The sequence below is a fragment of the Acanthochromis polyacanthus genome, chromosome 7 (assembly GCF_021347895.1).
Source record: "Acanthochromis polyacanthus isolate Apoly-LR-REF ecotype Palm Island chromosome 7, KAUST_Apoly_ChrSc, whole genome shotgun sequence".
In the NCBI taxonomy this organism is placed as follows: domain Eukaryota; kingdom Metazoa; phylum Chordata; class Actinopteri; family Pomacentridae; genus Acanthochromis; species Acanthochromis polyacanthus.
The window spans coordinates 61453-78675 of NC_067119.1; the positions used below are offsets into that span (position 1 = coordinate 61453).

Sequence of the window (17223 nt, forward strand, 5' to 3'; positions counted from 1 at the left end):
GACAAAATGATAATCAGGGTTATTTAGATCAATGCTGAGATCACAGTTTTTATCATAATTATTGGTGGATATTTTATTTGCTTAATGTTAGACTCAGCAGTTTACAGATGTTCCCTAAACGCCTCACAGTCATCAGTAGAAGCTGCTGGTCGTTTGTGCTCAGAGAAGCTTCTAGTCTCCATGAGTTAAAAAAACAAGAATAGTAACTCATTGCCGTCATCTTTGCACCATAGTACACAACTGACCAGCTCTACATTGTACAATACACCCATCCTCGTAGCACGGCTTCAGTAACTACTACGTCACATTCCCTCATCACCATCACAGCGTTGATGCAGAAACCATGAATCTGCAGCACTAAATGCAGCGTTTTCTGATCAACAGTCAGCACCATAGTTCAGCCTGATGTGCTGAAAAACAGCTTTTAGAGAATTTAACTAACGACACAAGGCCCAGTTTACTAAACCCAGTTTCCCCAGTTTAACCAGTAACTCAGTTCAGTTTTACCCACAGTGATGAAGAACTCCTGCTGGGTTTTCTCACTTCACTTCTCTGATTGAATACAGACACATACAAGTTCATTCATTCTTCATTCAAAAACTAAACAGAAAAACAGCCAAACCACCAAAGAACAGCTGAAATCTTATCAGATCAACAGTCAAATTCCTGTTCTGCAACTACAGAATGAATCTCTAAAACAACGTGTAGGTAAAACAACTGACTAGACAAGTTCTAGAGATAAGATAAAGGAGACAGTGGACAGCAGCCAGAATTTTAAATGGAGATATATATTCTTTAGTTGAGGTTCAGGAGCAGGACCACCCCTCAATCACCCTCCTTCCTGTCCTACGTCTATATGTCACATGGCAGTTGGGACTGGTTTTATTGTTTGTTCTAGAGATTAATTTTGCATGTGTTGCATGTTTTGTGTGGTTTGAATTATTTGGTGGTTTAAGTTGTATTGCATGTTTTTTAGATGTCCCACGGCCAGTGAACGCCTCTTATGAGGAAATCTGCTGCACCTGTCAGGTTCTCCCTTCCTCCTTCCAGGAGCCAATGGACGGCAGAGAAAGAGGCGCCAGGCTGGAAGGAGAGGGCTGTAAAAGTCTGTGGAGGACGATGGGAGAGACAGGAGCGACCAGAAAGGGGACGCAAGAGGAGACGGCCCAAGGCTGGGGACCAGGGTAGCAGGGAACGCCGAGGCGAAGCGGAAAAGAGACCCGGAACGTTACAATGTGACACACTCACAGCGGCAGGGCGTTCAGCTCCATAGATATATACAAACACTAGATGGCTCATGAGCGCTGTCAGCCTATGGGGAGCAACGTCGCCACATGGCGGCCATCTTGGGACAGGGCTGCTCGATCACTCATAACATTAAAGTCAATGGAGCATGGATTTTAAAATCACTGTAGATTGCTCAATTTTCAACCGATTTTAGAACAGCTTGGTTTGTTATAAACGTCAGAGATGTACTTGTTTTACTGCTTACATAAGAATAATTAAAACCATTGAATTCATATAATAATGAACACAGATATCATCTTTTTTCAGCATAAATGGATGTAAATGTAATTTTATTATTTAGCATTGCACTTCTTTATTACTATCAGCTTTCTAATGCACAGATAAAAACAAAGCTCAACCAAAATCAATGCACAACAAACAGAGATGTTGTCTTTTCTTTTCATGAACCTGGTGCCTACATTACCCACAATGCATTTCGGCTGCAGGCTAACTAATCCAGGCATAGATGTATACAAACAATAAGTCTAAGGTCTCAATCAAAGTCTCTTAACAAGCAAATAAATACAACCACAACCACAAAGAATGTAATTTCACCTAAAGATTAGGTTCTCAAAAAACGTTGGTCTCAGGAAAACCTAATAATTGAAAATCAGATTGTGAGTAACACCATCTTCAATGTGAGTAGCCAGGCAGAAAAGACACACAACTATGCCGCATTTTTCAAAACGAAAAGCTGCGATTTCGGAATTGAGCCTGAATCATAGCCACGTTAATAAGGTTTGTAATAAACTAAACCGTTTGTAAATCAATCAAGAATTGAGCGAGTTATGAGTGTTAAAGTGAGGAAATCATCCACCTTACCATTGACCACAGTACAGTGCGCCAGAGCAGTCCCCTGTCCTAAGATGGCCGCCAAGTGACGACGCCGCAGACTCCGTCTTGAGACATCTAGTGTTTGTATATATCTATGTTCAGCTCTGCCTGGCATGCGGCCTTCAAGAAGAAGAGTCCGGGCCCAGGAAAAGACTGCTGGACGCTGAGGTTTCTGCACCTCATGCACCTTACCTCCGGTCCCCCCTGGATTTTAACTACGGATTTTAAGACAGAGACTCAAGGTTTTAATGGACCTCTACCTCGCCGGCTGTTCGTTTAGGTGACGTTATTTAGAAGTTGTACCAGTATATTGGCACGTTAAAGAACTACTCCTGTAATTCAATGATTGGTTGCACCGGCATCCTGTTTCCCTGCGCTCTGTTTATAATTGTAGGGTGACCATATTCTGTTTCTCTGAAAAGAGGACACACTTCCAGCTCGCACGTGAAAAATTTTCAGTCCCCCCCCCCCCCCCATTTTTAGGGGTTTTCTGTGGGTCAGGGGGCTTTCTGTGCTTCAAACTCAGTTAAACAGATATTCTGAATTCCCCAGAAAAGAACACTTTACCTGGATATACAGAAAAATAGCCCAAAACACTCACAAACAGTTGCTTTATAAATAATATATTTATTAATTTAAAGCAATTCTCCTAAACAATATAATCAGTCACATACAAATATGGCATGCTCTAGTCTTTAATAGTTATTGACTCAAGTTGTGTAGGAACACATGTATTCAGATGTTTAACAAAATAAGAAATAATCATCTCTCTTAAGTCTGACACTTACACCTTAGTTAGGAAAAGTGAGGTAGAGTACCATTCTTCAAAATAACCTCCCAATTATCAGTTATGTAAAAATAGAAATAATGCCTCAAAATATTAAACAAAAAGAAAAAAGAGAGGTAGTCTGTTCTTCAATGTTCAGTTAGCCCATTCTTCAAAATAATGTGTCTAATAGCAAATGAAAAAATATAGAAATAATGCCTCAAGTCAACAGTCCTTTTTTCCTTCTTTTTCCTTTTCTTATTAGCTACAGAGACATAAGTCCCAGCTTTGCAGACTGTACATTCTGCCTCCCATTTGACACGACCCGGACGAAAACAGGGGTACTTTTTTCACATTTCATCAGTGAAATGACATTTGCGTTTCGGCATTTTCTTTCTGTTCGAGTGTTCTCTCGCAGTGTGCCTACCTGCCTGTCAGCCTGCGAGGAGTGAGTGAGTGTGGAGCGCCTCTGTACTGCTTTGTGAATGATTAATTCACGTTCCGGGGTTCGGCTCAAACTCCGCCTCTCAGAGCGTGTTTCCAAAGCAACCATTCAACGTGAATGATAAATACACTGGTCTGTGACACGCTCAAGCTAGGCAAGATCAAAAACCCGGACATTTGAAGGACTTTATAAATGCCAGCCGTACAGCCTCTCAAAAGAGGGCATGTCCGGGCAAAAGAGGATGTATGGTCACCCTAATAATTGTCGCTGATAAGGTGCTCCACCCGATAGGTGACGAACCTCCAGCAAAAAATTTACAATAACATTTACCTGGTCATTTCGCTCCACTCTCCACATACATGTCTCTCTGCCCTGACGCCTTGTTCTTTCTCCTTCTCATGTCCCACCAACCCCCCCCATACTTCTGCCTCCTTTTTTTAGGGGGTCTACCGGTGTTCAAGATTAACTAGTGTTCATATTAACTGGTGATTCCAGCGTCTCTGAGACAGATGTTTTATAGGCGTGGCTTTTCAGGACCCCTAACAACTAACCAGGAAATAAACAATTGGACAGTTTTGTCTATTAAATGAGATTTGTGCTGTTCTATCCAAAAATATCTAGAAATAAGAGGCATTCTCATTTTAATAGTCATTTGCTGTTGGGCTATAAGACAGAAAAACTACGGTGCAGTTGGAAGCAGTGAAGCTGTGATCACTGATTCCTGTTAAAACCTGTTAAAGCAGCAGACAGGAGACCAGCACACGGTGAGAACGTTATTTAAGAAGAAGTTTACCAAGCCGTGTGAGAACAGAATACCAAAGTGTTGCAGTATAACATCAATATATTGATACAGTATTGGCAGGTTTAGATCACATTGTAGCTACACTGTCTTATTTAACATATTGGATTTGAAATGCAGCAATTTAGCAAAATTCAGGACATTCATGTTCAAACCAGCAGCAGAAGTCTGTTGTCATACTACTGTAAACTGTGATGTCATTGAGAAAACACATCAATTCCTTTCGCTAAAACACATGTTCTGGGTCAAATAGCTCAGCTGACTGAGCAGGTGATCTGTAAACTGATCTGTGAACTCTGATGCAGCAGCCTGGGTTCAACTCCAGCTCACAGTCTTTTGCTGCAGGTCTTCTCTCTACTTTTCTGTCTGCCTCTCTACTAACCCTGTCAAATAAAGCCAATAAAGATAACTTTAAAGAAAAACATTTATTGACAGCTATTGGTGGTCTCCATCTGTGGGTGGATGCTCCACACAGGACTAGTTTAAGGGTGGGCTGATTCATAAATATCCTCATCTCTGTTTATTATTGTTTTATGTGTTTAGAAATACAAATGTCTTTAATTTCTTCTATAGAATCAGTGCATTGAGTTTGCAATGCACTGATTCTATAGAATACAAAGTTGATTCACTTACAATGTCCCAGTGAAATAAATAAATCCTGAATAACGGGGAAATCAGATGGAAGCATCGACATTCTGGAGGCAGGAATGAGAAATCACTGGTTAAGATGTGGTCTGATGTCTTTAGAATCTTGTTGTTTTACTTGAAATGTGTTTGAAAGTAACACAATTCAGATCCAGCTGTTTAACTGCAGTAATCTATGAAAACAGTAGTAGTGATTCTCGTGCTGTTTCTGTCTGTCGGACTGAAGCCACAGACTGTCACCAGTTAGTCTGGTGTCGATCATCACACTCTACAGAAGCTAGGCTCTATTTCCACTCAGTTAGGTGGAAGTCCTCATTAAACCGAGTATTTTACTGGTAGACTGAACAACAGTGAGTCAGAAAAGAGCAATAACTACACACATGGACAACACTGTTGGTAATGAAAGAAAAACCTACAACGGTCACAGAAATAATTTGAATCTGACAAAAGTAATAATAAATAAAAATTCTATAAAAATGAACCAATTAAAATCAGACATTGCTTTTGAACTGTGGTTTAACAGAATTATTTAAAAAATAAACTCCTGAAACAGGCCTGGACTAAAATGATGGTCCCTTTAACTTAATGTTTAGTTGCAGAACCTCTTGAGGCGATCACTGCAATCAAACCATTTCTGTAACTGTCAGTGAGACTTCTGCTCCTCTCAGCAGGTATTTTGGTCCACTCCTCATCAGCAGATGCTCCAGTTGTCTGAGGTTTGAAGGGTTCCTTCTCCAGATGTTTCTGCTCCTTCTACAGGATTTAGATCAAAGCTCATAGAAGTTCACTTCACAATAGTCCAATGTTTCCTCTGAGCCATTCTTGGTGTTTTTAGTTCTGTGTTTTGGCTCATTATCCTGTTACAGACCCATGACCTGTGACTGAGACCAAGCTTTGTGACACTGGGCAGCACATTTCTCTCTAGAAGACCTTGATAGTCATCAGATTTCATTGAACCTGCACAGATTCAGACTCCCTGTTCCAGATGCAGCAAAGCAGCTCCAGAACAGAACAGATCCTCCATGTTTCACAGAAAGGACACTGTTCTGTTCTTGATGTGCTTCTAGGGGAACCATCATTTATGTCCAGGCCTGTTTCATGAGTTTATTTTTTAAATAATTCTGTTAAACCACAGTTCAAAAGCAATTTCTGATGCTGATTGGTTAATTTTCATAGAATTTTTAGTTATTATTACTTTTGTCAGATTCAAATTACAGCCCCTGTCAAAGGTTTTAGGACACTGTGTCATTCAAATAAAGTAGAACCTGTCCTACAACTTTTGACAGGGGGTGTATTTCATCATATGGATGTGATCAGGGCAGGACTCTGATCATACATGTAAAGTTTCAGGCAGATTGGAGCATGTTCAGGACATTTACACAGCATTTGAAATTTCATGGAGAAGGATCCAAATTCCAGAGGCCGCCACGGACACGCCCTCTGACTTTGGAAAAAGATTTTAATAACTTTGGATCATTAAGGCCTCCTGTATGTACTGGCCCAATTTGAGGTGAATTGGAGTTTCCCCCGAGGAGGAGTTCACTCTAGAAAAAATGAAAAATGGGCAAAATCTGACATTCAACGCTAAATAGCTCACTTCCTGTTGGGTTTGGAATGTGGCTGTCACTGACTTTTTTGTTCAGCCTGATGTGCTGCATATGTGTACCAAATTTGGTAGATACACCCCCTGTGAAAAGTTGTAGGACAGGTTCTACTTTATTTGAGTTTTTCTTTCATGAACCGAGGCGTGTGCATCAGTGGGATTAATGTTAAAGCTGACATCAAGAACATTTAAACAGTTTACTGACGTGTGTTTTGAACAGGCATCTGCACAGTCACCTATGATCTATACTGCTGTTGTAACAGCTGCCTCGCTCACTGAATATCACCACTTCATCTTGAACACCAGTCCATGAGCTGCTGCTGATCTCAGACTACGCTTTTCCCCGAAACCTCATCAGCTCATCTCAGTCATCACAACATAACGATCCTTTGCATCTAATAAACAATCAGGCTTAGAACCAATGTTGTGGTTCTTACTAGATAGCTGTAAATTCAACATGAAACACAGTTTAGAATCACAGAGATTCTCTCAGACCTACTTTATAAAACAAACAGAAAACTTCATAAAATCCAGACACGTTCCTTAACTCATTCGCTGCCATTGACATCTATAGACGTCAATCATGTTTTTTGACTGGGGGGGCTGCAGAATAGTCTGCCGGAGCTTGTCGGTGAAAATCCTGGAGTTTTGGAATGTGAGAGTGTTGCGGTGGACCAAAAGAATGACAAAGACAGTGACCATAGTGGGGCGACAGCAAAAAGTGCCGTTGCCAAAAGCCGCTGGCGATCAAAGCCGCGCTAGGTTTCGGTTTCGGTTTCGCCACCACCGCTCTCTTGAGCTCATCTGACGAAGCCGAGTCAGATGAGTTTAGAGCACACATACACACACAGACACACACACCTAAAAATAGATTGTTTATATTTTGTAAGATGTATTGTTCTGAACCAAAATGTTGACTTGTGTTGTTTGTTTGTAAATAAATGATTTAGCTAACAAAAGGTTAAAAAGTTGACCTCAAAATGCTTTTTCCGAGTTGTTTTTGTTGTTTCATATAAGTAAACAACTGTTCAGTTGTGTGGGATGTCACTAAACCAAAAAATATTGGCATCAAAGTGATTGATGTGCCTCTCTGTACAAAAAGCTCGATATCTCTGTTTTTTGTTCAAAAACAGGTGTTTTTGCTGAAACTACCCTATGTTCTGCTGCCGATAACTTTAGAACCGAAAATGCTAGAAACAAAAAAAATTTTCCTGATGAAAGAAGAGAATCTACACTTTCTTTCGATAGTTTCAATGTTTATGTAGTCTTAAAACTTGATATTCTGTAGATCTTGAAAAATCTGTCAAAATTCTTAAAAACTCTGGCAGTAGGGGGCTCTTTGCTCTGAAAATGGCTGGCAGCCAATGAGTTAATAAACATTCTGTAAAAGACACCAACAATAAACCTGTCAGTAGAAACTCTCTGCTGGACTCACCTCAGAAACGTCCACTCAGACTGATGACAGGAGTCAGAATGAGGCTGACTCACCTGTGCTAAATCTGGACAGGTGAGCTGCTCTCTCCTTGTCCCTGGGTCCTAGTGCCCTCCAGTTGCACTGCCTCTGTTCTTCTGGGATTATTTTGGCTTTAATATTGGTGTAAAAATGTCTGGAAGCACAATCAGTGAAATGATCCACAGTTATTAGTTGAACAGTGTTTCTGTTCCACAGCAGAGTGGAAGCAGTATTTTAATGCTGTTCATTCAGATGGAGCTGATTATCTGCAGAACTCTGATCAGACTACAGCGTCATGTGATCTCCTTCATATTTCTGTAAGGTGTGTTGATGTGGTTGAACCAGACCAACAAGTTATTAAAACTATCAAACAAGACTTCATCTACAACCTGCATTAATGTTTAACTCTAGAAAATAACAAACATTTTCTGCTTTAAAGAACCTTTGAATTCACTTTAACTTCCATTAGAGACTCATTCCTGCTGTTTAAGGAGTAAAATATGAAACTGAAGTGTTTGATCTGAGATTAAACTGAAAATGATCACTTCTACATGTCCGTCCACACACAGACACGCTGTGTTCACTTTATCTGAAGGTTTTATTCTGGTTTATTCTTCTGCTGAACTCTGATTCAAACTGAAGAAGATTCGTCACTTTCTGGATGTTTGAATCATTTTTGTCAGTTCTGTTCTAAAGTTCATTATTATTCAAACAAACATCATTTTCTCTGAGTGCTGCACTGACACAGCTTTATGTTTCTGTGTGTAAAATACAGAACAGAAGTTTAAAAGTTAAATGATTCCAAAGCTAAAAGTTCTGTCCCTGAAGTAGAAACTGACTGAAACTAAACTGAGAACTGCTGTGATTTCTAAAGTTTATTTTCTACTCAGATCTGAACATTTTAAATCATGTGAAGTGTGTTCAGACCTCAGAGTCTTTTCCAACATTTGAATCTCTCATGTGCAGCTGAACTCAGTATGTTTGTGAATATGTGGACTGCTGCAGTGTGAAACAAACAGCTTCTTCCTAATTTTTACCTCCGCCAAGGAGGTTTTGCGATTGGGTCCGTTTATTTATTTGTCTGTCTGTGTGCGTGTCTGTGGACAGGATTTCTCGGAAACTACTTGTCGGATCTTCATGAAATTTTCATCAGAGGTGGATCTTGGCCCAGGGAAGACTCCATTCAAATTTTGTGTTGATCCGGTTAAGGATCTGTATTCTGGATCCGGATTTAGATTTTCCAACTTCGTATCATCTGCCGTTGGCGGAGGTCAGAAATCTCGGATTGCTCTTGTTAAGATTCTGCTGTGACGCTGTTTTATCACAACATCTGATCAGAAACTTTCCACTGAAACTTCCTCCCACAGTCCACAGACACTCTGAGGTTAACTGATGATTCTAAAGTGTCTGTAGGTGTGAATGTGAGTTCCTGATGGATGTTACCTGTCCAGGTGAACCTTCACCCTCAGTCAGATGGATAGACTCCAGCCCCCAATACCCTACAGAGGATAAAGTGGTGTGTAGATAAAGTGTGATATTATATTCTACTTTACATATTTACATGTTTTAGTCGTCATGTTTGTCTTGCTGCAGTTCCAGTTTTCTCAGTCTGAGTCTCTCTTGGTTCTGATTGGCTGTGGGTGTCACATGTCAGTCAGAATGAGGAAGTGTTGTTGTTGTAATGAAGCAGGAGGTTTTATTGAAGCTTTGACACTTCATTCCAAACATGGTTCATTACCAGAAGCTTCAGTAACACACAGCGCTCCAGTAGGACCTCTAGTGGTCAATAAAATGAAGTGCAGTTGAAACGTGTTAATTGGTTCATGGATCGTTTTGGATTTGATTCACCATGAACATTTCTGTTCAGCTGCACTAGATGATTGTATGGTTTATAGTGGATACAATAATAATCACAACAGCAACAATAATAATAATCTTACTAGTAATAAAAATGACAATATTCATTGAGGACCATGTTTCTTTTTTTAGCATGTCTGTCTGTGACTATTTACTCTTAATTTGTAGTTATAAACCTTTAAATGGTGCTGCTACATTCATGAGATGCTCTACAAATACAGACTGATGTCATCTTCACCTGGTTCCATACATTTATTTCATGAGCTACAGCACATGTGTGTCAGAGGACCATCACTAGTCAGAGTTCAGAGCTGAAGTTCTCGTCTCCATCGTGCTGTTTCTCCTCAGGAAGTGATCCGACCACCATCATCAACCTTCACGTTACAATAATATTGTTCTGGTAGAACTTTATCTGTGGAACCGTTTTCTATGTCCGTTGTTCCCTTAGAGATGAATTAGAACAGTTGGACCACATAGAACCGAGCAGCTCTGACCAACCAGGAACAGAACCTCAGACAGTTTAAATGCATCAGTTTTCTATGTAAATAACCAACGTATTTGTACATGGATCAGTTAAAGTGTGGATGATTGAGGTTCAGCTGTGGGTTTAGTTGAAGTTGGAGCCTTCAGACAGACTTCACTAGTTGATGTTGGCTCCACCTGCTGGACACAGTAGAAACAGCAGGAGGTGACTGTGATCATACAGGAATGTAAGAAATGCTTTAAAGGCATTATGTGTCACGGCCGAGTGGGGTATGTCTCTCAGATTAACGCCTTTAAAATAGAATTAATTGGATAGTTTGGATTACAACGATTAAAACTGACAACGTCACCTAGTAAGGGACTATGACCCGTTTTAAAGAGGTTCTTAACCCAGAGGTGAGCAGTGCATATCAACAGAGGGTAAAACAATTTTTCTCTATTCCAATCAATTTATTTATCCCAAAATAAACGTTAAAAACAACAATATAAAGTTAAGCAGACTAAGAGTTCTTAAAATCAAGCAGTGGTGTAGTGGTCCCTGGAGAAGTGGGTATACTCTTAATTTTCACCTTTTTTAAAAAAAATTAGTCCAGAAAAACGTCCTGTTTTAGAAACAGTGACATAGAAGACCACTCTATTCAATTTATTCAGTCATTTCTACTTGCCCACTATTATAAAATTATCATGACTTGATTAGGAGCAGTTTGTAGTTTTTATTGGTCACACAAGCAAACTGGATTAATGTAACATGTGTTTATCATGAGGCAAACATGGTGTTTCAGTTACTTTTGAACATTTATTTAAATAAAATACTTCAAATATGAAGTTGACAGTGCATCCTTGTTCATATTTCATCATGAATAAAACTTCAATATTGTTTTAGGTCGAATCTTAAACTACCTGTCCCCATTCTTGTGTTTTTACTTACTTTAAAATCAACTACCAGCCTAGAGGTTTTCCCACATTATCCCACTGTAGCTCGCTTCGGAGTTACGTTAGCCTTTCAAAACGTTAGTCAGACTCGGCCCGACACTCAGTTTAACCCGTTGCGCTTCAGTTGCACTTCAGTGTTCCGCCCGCGATACACTTTGAGATCTGCAAACGCGATTATACAAACACTATACGCCGATGGAAAGCTTAGATTCTCATGAATCCGCCGGTATAAACCACTTTCAGATGTGATTACCACAGCGGTAATATAAACACATTTGTCCGACAAACAACGAATATCCATCCATCCGTTCTCTATACACGGCTTTAACGTACACAGCGCGACTCACATTTCCGGGTTCATTATTACACACAGATGAAAATATTCCACAAAAAACGGCCATAATCCAACCTTGGACATCCAGATGAAACAAGCCAGTAAACTATTTTGTCCAAAACATGTCTTGAAGACGGTATATGATCCACGAATAGGTCGTTTTCGAGGAAATGCACCTCGCGATGTGCGTCCAATATTCCCTGTATTTCTCGTCATATTTTTATTTACAAATAGAATATTAGCGATTTTTTTGTACTGAAAATGGCTGGAATTGACTGCAGCTTTAATCACTGGCGACAAAATATCTTCTCCTTGAAATGTGCAGTCATGTTGCCAGTAGTTTAAAACAATGATTCATTTGGAAACCACCTTAAAACTTACCTGAGAATTATATCGTCCATGAAAGTAGGTTCGCTCCATACGTACCACTCACTTGAAAGGTGTTTATTCTGACTTTCTCGCATTTCCGCGCATCTTTCAAGCAGACCTGTCAATCAACTGGAGTGCCACAGAGGTGTTAGCAAAATTTTCCTCTGTATGACCCGCCCTACTCTGCCTCTGATTGGCTCATCCCTAAAGTTAACCAATCGAATCAGTGAAGATAGCATGTACCAGCCAATTACAGGCAGAGGAGGGTTGTTCATGGCTTCATCATCCTTAAGGAAAAGAGGGCTACCTGGCACACAGATATGACTGAATGATGCGCACCAGGGAGCATTAGAAGTGGGTATAGGCAATGCTAACTGAAAAATAAGTGGGTATACGCCGTATACCGCCGTATATCCTGGACTACACCACTGAAATCAAGTCACTACGGAATGGGTGACCAATGGACTCGTCATGCGGGGCCTTTTCTCTGACGAGGGTGAAGGGGGAGCTTCTCCAGTCCTCCGGGGCCGCGGCGCTGCGCCTCGCGATCACACAGACTCTGGAGCCTGGGAGAAAGAGAGGATCTGCCAGTGGGGGAAGTAATAACAGGACCCACGCGTCTCCCTCCCGTGTGTGGCGACTCACCGAGTCCGGGCGGCGATATCCAAGCCGCCCAGTATGCCGCAAACACGCGTTGAGCACCGCCGTGCGTTCCAGACCTGGCCCCACTTTGTGGCTCCCGTGCGTCTCTCTCTCGCTCTTCGGTCGTCCTGTCTCGGTGCCGGTGCTGTGCGCCCTTGTTTCAGCCTAGTAGTCCGCCCTGGTGCTCGTCATACACCGCCGCTTCTGCCCGGTTATCTATCGTGCTGCCCCTTGCACGCTGCCGTTCCCCGCTGCTTCTGCCGCCGCCGCACTGCCTCTCCGTCTGCGGCTCGCCATTGCGGCTCACACCGCCACGCGCCCTGCGGCTCGCCCGCTGCCGCGCTGCCCGTTCCTCCTCTCTCTCCGTCCTTCCTGCTCCCCTCGGTCTTCGTCTGATTGTCTCTTTTGTTTGCTGTCATTGCCCAGGTTCAGTCCTGCGTAATCAACTGATTGGCACCAGGTGCGCTCAATCAATGTCCACAGTCTGTTCTGCTACATGCCGGCAGGTAGTGGGCGTGGCCTAAACTCATTAGAAACAAGGAAAAAAAAGGAATATGCAAAGAAAAACAGCACAACAAAACATGCAAATTGACAAACTAACACAGAAATCAAGCAACTAATTGCACAACAAAATATAAGGAAAGTGCACACCAAATAATCATGCAAATAAAGAAAATCAAAGTAAATAAAAGGCCATATTCCCACATATGGAGTTTTTTTTTGTTTAATTTGTCTGATTCACATAAAATGAATATACTGACCTTTAGTGGACTTGTATGTATGGTCTCTAAAAGAATAAAAATAAAAAAAAAATAACTGTGGACATGGCAGGACCTGAAAAACATCAGCCAATCAACGCGCTCGGACCGAGGCGTTTGGTTTGCTCCCTTTCCTGTCAATCAAAAATCTTCCGGCTCAGGCCTAGTTACGTAGATTACGTACGCCTTGGACTTACGTGTTTTCTGTATGTGTTGCTTTGGTATAGCTTCGTAGTTAGCTGGCGACTTGTTTTGCTCATCTTTTTTAACATGATGGCAGATAAAGATCCAGGGGGACCCAGCCGTAAAAGACAACTTCACGAGTGCTACGCAAGTTTCTGGAGGGGGGCATTTCTTCATAAATGTTAAGAGGGGGAGGTTAGAGGGGGGTGAGGGAGAGGTTGTATGTGCGCATGCGCATGCTACGTTCAAAGTCTTCGGAAATTAAATCTCCTCTAATGCCTTTAAACACAATGAAAGTCACCAACCTGAACCCAGCTGCTGCCTCTGTGCTGCTCTCTGTGAACTTTGTTGATCCAGATCAGCTGGATGTGAAAACAATAAAATACTGAAACAACACAAATAGAGTCATGTAGTGAGACAGGAAGTGAACTAAAGTGTGTTTTAGATGTTTGATTGTTCACCTTCTTCCTCGTCCTCCAAACAGCTTCATGAGGAGCTTTTATTTCACTGCAGAGCCTGGAGGTGTTTTATCTCATCGCTGGTTTTGTGTCTCTTTGCAGTTATTTCATGAGTCTTTCATGGTAAATACTTTCCAGGGTATCCGCGGGGTCTTAAAAAGTCTTAAAAAGTCTTAATCCAATCATTTGAATTTAAGGCCTTAAAATGTCTAAGATTCTCCTAAAATCTTATAAAAGGTCTTAAATACGATTTTGAAAGGTCTTAAAAATCTATTGATGTTACTTATATGTAAAACATGCATAAACTTCAGTCTCGCTTTGAAATGTTTCGATTTTTGAGGACGCTATAACGTAACTATAAACCGGAACGAAATGTAGGCTACCTGTACTGCCCGGCCACAATTTATCGAACACCACCAGCCATTGCTGTGCACGCTCAGCGGTCATGCTTCACTTCGTTGCATAAACACAGGAGAAGATGCTGAAATACTCCGCTGTTTGGTAATTCTTCAGTTTAACTGAAGACAAAACAAAGGCAAAATTTGAACCCGAGAGACCAGACGAACGGATCCGAATATTCGGACCGTCTCCGCCACAAGCAGCAGCCGCCGCCGCCGCGGCCCCCCCGGGCCGTCTCCGCCGTCGGACGTGATGGGGCGGAACGAATATTCGGAGCCCAGAAACCACTATTCGGGCCAGCCCTAGTGGTTTCCTTAGAAGGCTCTATCCTGAACTTTGGTCTTTTGCCAGAAACTGCTCATTTTGTCCCATGGACAGGCCACAGTGGAGAGAGGTTTTTCTGTAAACAAGGAAGTTGAAACGTGTAACATGCAGGAGGACACTGTTGTTGCGCACAGGCTTGTGTGTGATTATGTCACTCAACATGGCAGGGTGACCAAGATTCCCATCACGAAAGAGCTCTTGACTTCTGCGGCATCAGCCAGGTCCAAGTACCGTGTCTACCTTGATCAGAGAGAAGGAAGAAGGTGTCTGATGAACAGGGAAAGAAGAGAAAGGCTTTAGAGCAGGGGTCGGCAAGTAGATGTGGCTTCGGGCCAAAATGTTTGTAAACAATCGAACAGCGGGCCAACCTGCGGGGGGGTGCGCTCCGATTCGGTAGGGGGCGATACCGCGAGCAGCGGAGCCTCTACAGCTGATCGCCGCTGCTTGGGACACACGTCTCAATTCTGATCACAGATGTATTAAAAAAGACTGCCGAGACACACACAAGTTTTGCACACACTGTTGCTCAGTGAAATCTGGCTGGTACAACCGTGTCCGACCAGTAGCGCAAACGCGGAAATGCCCGGCAGCAGCCGACCACGAGAGTTTCGTGTTGCGGTGCCGGACTGGCTTGGCTCCGTGCCAAATCAAATTTTCAAAATCATCTGGAGGGCCAGATATTATTCCTGACAGGCCAGTTTTGGCCTGCGGGCCGCCAGTTGCCGACCACTGCTGTAGAGGATCACCTGGAAGAACTAAAAAAGAAAAGGAAAACTGTCCAAGAGGTTTCTGAAAGTCTGGCCAGAAATGCAGACAGGCTTGCAGAAGAGGCAGAGGGCAAGGTGGGCACTCAGATGGCCCAGCTCATCACAAAATCAGATGCTCTGAGGAGGCGCTACAAGGAAAAATTAGCAGAGCTAAAGAATATTGTGGAGGAGATTGCAGGCACGAGACAGGAGCTCAGATAGTTCTTGTGTGCATACACAGGCACACAAGTACAGAATCTAACAATTGTTCACATCCTCAGAGGGTTCTTGTCTCTTTTCTCCTGGTTTCTGTCCTCATAAATCTCTGCCAGTCTGCTGTCTGCCACATAATCTTTCATCATCTCCTGCCTCCATCTTTGTTTTGGTCCTTCCCGCCCTCCAACGGCCGCTGTCCAATCACAGCTCAGCAACTGTAACTAGGCAAGAGGCCTGTCAGAGGTCAAAGGTGAAACGGAGCAGCAGAAATCCTCCTAGTTTAGAGCAAAGTGTTTTATTTTAGTGTTTTCCTGCAGCTGGAAGCTCCACAGCAGAGATGTGGGATGTGGATTAAACAGTGTGGAAGAGCTCAGTCAGCGCTGAATCCATCAGAGAGCCACAGAAACTCCTCCGTTTGCTCCGAGGTAAGACACCAGCTAACGCTAGCTAGCTTAGCTGACAGCTGTTTCCCAGCAAAGATGCTGAATTTTAATTTTTAATAATTATAATTGACTTATGGAACATGAGATTAAATCTATGGATCAAATTCACCATGTGGGAGCAAAAGTCTTGAAATAATTTTTCTTGTCAGTGAGCTGAAGACATATTAGCTAATGGAGGCTACAGGGAGTCAAAGCTAAACGTTAGCTTCAAATAGAACAATATATTGACTTAATCTGCTGTGAAACATGAATGTTTTTTCTGCTTCTGTTTGTTCTGCTCTTGAATAAAGTCGTACGCTGCCTGATGCTGGTTTTGGGACTAAAACTGAAACTATTCATCAATTAGCTCTGTGCTAATAAAGGAATTGGTTTGTTTTTGTATTATTTTGTTATTTTTTCTTCCATTAGAACAGTTTAATTTCTGTTATTCCAGCTTCTTTTTAAGTGTGAATATTTTCTTGTTTCTTTTTGACATTAAACTGAATTTCTTTGATTTGTGGACAAAACAAGACTTTTGTCTTCTTGGACTTTGGAGAAACATTGATTGATATTTTAAACATTTTTTGACATTTTATAGACCAAATATTTAATTGCATAACTGAGAGAATAATCCACAGATTAAACAGTAGAGAAAATAATTGTTAGATAAAGCCCTCATTGAACTGATCAGCTTTTCCCTCTTTATTAATGTCCTCTTCAGTCACTAAATATTCTACTGACTAATTATTCTGTAAATGGAGCTCTAATGCAGATTGTGTTCCTCTCTATTATCTTCTATCTGGTATTTATGAACTGTTACTGCAGATATTTTCTGTTTTTTCCTCCAGATATTGCTGTGATGTTCAGATCTAGATTTGAAGTATTAAATGTTGGCAGGTGCAGCAACAGGAACCACAGAGACTAAACAGAATCAGCTTTAATGGTCAAATACGTCCACAACATAGAAGGAATTCAGTGTGTTGTGTTGGTGTGGCCCTAGGAATGAGGTCAGAGGTGTGGAGTTGATTCCTGCATGTTTTTCAGGTTGATACCAGGTGGGGGTGTTGCAGGTATTTAAACAAACCTTTGAGTTGTTGTTGTTTCCATCCCAGATCTCTGATGGTCTGCTGCCAGTTGCTGTGATTCTCCATCCTTTGGGACGCTGATGTGCCCTTCGCTTTGACTCCCAGGCAGCCGGTAAGACTGAGTCACTGCAGTTTGGTGTTTTATCTTCAGGATATTTAGAGCTTTAGATCAGTTCAGCATT

General features: G+C 41.7%; 1 long non-coding RNA gene across 2 annotated transcripts; it reads right to left on the reverse strand.

Moving 5' to 3' along the window:
* Nucleotides 1-9922: 9922 nt before the first annotated feature.
* LOC127534813 (uncharacterized) lies at nucleotides 9923-14230 on the reverse strand. 2 transcript variants are annotated; one of them, XR_007943348.1, is made up of 2 exons: nucleotides 13697-14230; nucleotides 9923-10352 (listed from the first exon to the last, which is right to left on the reverse strand). It is a non-coding gene; the product is annotated as an uncharacterized LOC127534813 (long non-coding RNA). The 2 variants fall into 2 exon arrangements; XR_007943349.1 differs by lacking the exon at nucleotides 13697-14230 and adding an exon at nucleotides 11821-13551.
* Nucleotides 14231-17223: the final 2993 nt, after the last annotated feature.